Raw genomic sequence first — 3,958 nt, forward strand, 5'->3', positions numbered from 1 at the left:
ACAAACTGGGAGGAGGGTAGAGAGAATAGTGCAACAATGAATGAGTGGAAGCCCAAAATCTCTGTAAATGTTTATGAAAATTAATAAAATATAATTATAGGAAAAAAAATTGTACAACCATATGACTATCACCACCCTCATCCTCACCCCTCTGCTGCCATACTCCCTCCCCCTTTGAATCGTCATACATGTTCTACGGTAATGGTCTTATACAATAATTGCACTTATGGGACTGAGTTCACTTAACATAATGCTCTACAGTCCCTCCCAAGTTCCTTCCACAGCTCAGCTCATCTTTGCTAATTGTGTTCAAGGCCTCACACCTGTTCCTGAGATGGTTTTGAAATGCAGGTGCATTGGTAAAGTCAGCTGTCAGGGTACTATTGCAGAGTAACGACGTCAGTCTGGAGACTAAGATGTCCCTGATCTAGGCCACAATCTTCGCCATTGTTTGCTATGCAACAGAGACCTAGACAATGACTAGGGATGATAGAAAGAGAATTGATTGATGCCTTTGAGTTGTGGTACTGGAAAAAAGTGTTGAGTATACCATGGACTGCCAAGAGAACAGTTTCATCCTAGAGAGGGTGAAGCAAGACTGCTCCTTGGAGGCAAAGATTCTGAGGTTTTATCTGACATACTTTGGGTAAGTTGCAAGGATGGACTAGACCTTGGAGAGGGACTAGACCTTGGAAGGGTGGAGGCATGGAGGAGGAGAAGGAGACCACTAAAGAGGTGGATTGATACAGTGACTGGAGTAATGAAGGTGTGTCAGAGACAGTAAAATTGGCACAGGATAGAGCAGGTTTCAGGGCTATTGTACATAGGGTTGTTTATGAATCGCAAGAGACTCCAGTTGCACATAACAACAACAACAACAATAGACTCAAAGTAAAATTTTAGTTCCTGTGGATTTGATATAACCTTCTTTAGTTTTAGTTTGAACTTGCATAGTTTTCTCAGCTGATATTGAGCTTCTCCAGTGATGCTTTCCACAGATGTAATTGACTGATTCCTGTGTGTATGATCAGGTGAAACGCATGGGTATAGTCTGTGTTTATACTTTTTTACAAAAGTTATTTGCAATGAGTTATTCTGCATTGATTGTGCAGAATTCTATCATTCTATTTCCAGGCTCATTTCCCCCCCCCTTTAAAAAAACACATTTTATTATTAATTTCAATGAAAATTTTCAGAGACTTTGGATTTCCATTCATTCATTGTTGCACTTTTCTCCCCTCCCAACCCTCCCCCCAGTACACTACCCTCTTGGAAATGTAAACGAAAAATTATTTCATTGTTTTACAATCCCTCCTCCCATATCCACTCCACTATGCAGCCTTCGCTCTGGACTCCCGTCTTGACAAAAATACCTAATCACATGTCCCTTTTAAACAGTGTTCTCCCTCATCTGTTTCGATGCAGTATACATTATTGAACCCATCCTTCTCAGTCTCCCCTCAACCCTGATGTCAGTCCTGTTTTACAACACTGGCACCATGCAGTATTTGTCCTTTTGTGACTGAGATACTTCACTCAGCATAATGTCCTCCAGAGTCATCCATTTTTAATAATATTGCATTTGTTCCTTGTTTTTCAATGCAGCATAGTATTCCATGGTGTGAATATACCATAGCTTCTCTATCCATTCATTTGTTGATGGGCACTTAGGTTGTTTCCAACTCCTTGCTATTGTGAACAAAGCCACGATAAACATGGGTGTGCATATAACTGCTTGGGTGGCAGTTATGATCTCTTTGGGGTATATTCCCAGTAGTGGAATGGTTGGATCAAATGGTATTTCTATTTCCAACGTTTTTTTAAAAAATTATTTATTTATTTATTTATTTAGAGAGGTTAAAACCAAATTGTTTCTTGGAGGCAAAGATTTTTAAATTCTGCCTCACATACTTTGGGCATGCTACCGGAAGAATTGTGTGGAGAAGGACATCATGCTCAGAAAGGTAGAGGAACAGTGCAGGAGAGGAAGACCCTGGATGAGTCGGATTGACACAGTAACTGGGGTAATGTAGTTAGGTGTGTCAGAGATAGTGAGAATTGGCTTAGAATAGGACAGGTTTCAGAGCTATTGTGCATGGGGTTGAGTCACAGGCAACTCAACGGCACAAGACAACAGCAAGTTCTATTAAGATAGTCTAACTCACTGATTCACTGTTGCATTTCTTTTATTCTGCTTTTCTTTGCCTCTATCATGTTGAGAATTTCTGTTCTTTCATTCTTGATATTCTGAATTGCATTTCTGCGCTTTTCTGTTGTTTCTAGTACTGTGTGATTGTATCATCCCTATCTTGTGATGATTTTCCCCTTTACATATAGATTCAACTCATTCTTTAGTACCTATTTTTGGAACTCCAAGAACTCAGCATATTTCTTCTGCTTTCCTGTCTCTGAGGTATTAAGAGGGTCCTAGATCCAGTCTGCTCTTTTAGGGGAAGGCTTGTTTTGGGCTTGTTGTTTTTGTTTTGTTTTGGGGTTTTTTGTTGGTTCCCCCCCCCCATAGTGTTTGATCCTGACTTCTGCTTCCTTGACATTATATGTAGTTCATGGGGATTGATGTTTTCCTGCTGAGGTGACAAAGTTTTTGAGGGGAACTGGGAACTTCAAAGACATAATTCCTAGGACTCTCCTTCCTCAAAACTGGGTGGTTCCTGCTCAATGGTGATCTCTGGTAGCAGTGTACTTGTGTCTTTTCCTGCATTTGAGTGGTAGAGACCCAGATATGTCTTGGAGAAAGTGGATGCAGAATTCTCTTTGTTGGCAAGTTTGGCAAAGCTTTTGTTTCACCTACTTTGGGCATGTTCTTGTTGTTGTGTGCCATTGAAAACGAACCCTGTCAATCTTGTGCTATCCGCATCATCTCTGGCATACTTGCTGCAGTCACTGTGTCCATCCATCTCATTAGATGTCTTCCTCTTTTCCACTGATCCTCCACCTTTCCAAGTATAATGTCCCTTTCCAAGAAATAGCCTCTCCTAGGAACATACCCAATGTATTTGAAACAAAGCTTCATCATCTTTGCCTCCAAGGAGCACACTCGGTGCATTTTTCAAAGACATATCTGTTTGTTCTTTTGGTAGTCCATGAGATATTCAGTACTCTTCTCTGGCATCACAACACAAAGGCATCAATTCTTCTCCTATCATCCTTATTCATTGTCCAGATTTCAGATGCATAATAAATGATTGAAAAGACCATGGCCAGAATCAAGTGCACTTTAGTTTTCATAATTACACCATTTCTCTTCAGTATTTAGGAAAGAACCCTGACAGCAGATTTGACCAATGAAGTAAGTTTCTCTCCTGATTTCCTGATTGCTGGTACCAACGGTGTAGATTTTTTATCTAAGCAAGATGAAATAATGAACAATTTCAATGCTTTCTCCACCTATTATGATATTGTCTGTTGGACAAGTGGTGAAGGATTTTGTTATCTTGATGTTGAGATAGAATTCATATTGAAGACTGTAGTCCTTGATATTCTGAAGCAAACTTTTCAAGTCCTTACTTTCAGCAATCGAGGTTGTGTCATCTACACAACACAGGTTGTTGATGAGTCTTCTTCCAACTCTGATATCACATTCCTCTTCATAGAGTGCAGCTTCATAAATAATTTTCTTATCAAACAGATTGAATAGACACAGAGAAAAGATGCATTCCTGGTACACACCCTTCTTAATTTTAAATCATCACGTGTTCCCTTCCAGTACCACAGCTCAAAGGCATTGATTCTTCTTCTGTCATCCTTAGTCATTGTCCTGCTCTCTGATGCATAGCAAGTAATTGGAGAGAAAGCTGTTCAGATGGTTTTCAAACTCAGGTGGAATAGCCTCAAGGTAATATGTCAAGAAGACAAAGATTCTCACCACTGGACCAATTGGTAGCATCAGGATGGATGGCGAAGAGATTGAGATTGTTCACAGCTTCAGTTTGCTCGGCTC

This window comes from Elephantulus edwardii, unplaced genomic scaffold, assembly GCF_000299155.1.
Source record: "Elephantulus edwardii isolate Elephantulus edwardi_28Jun2011 unplaced genomic scaffold, EleEdw1.0 scaffold00239, whole genome shotgun sequence".
Taxonomy (NCBI): Eukaryota; Metazoa; Chordata; class Mammalia; order Macroscelidea; family Macroscelididae; genus Elephantulus; species Elephantulus edwardii.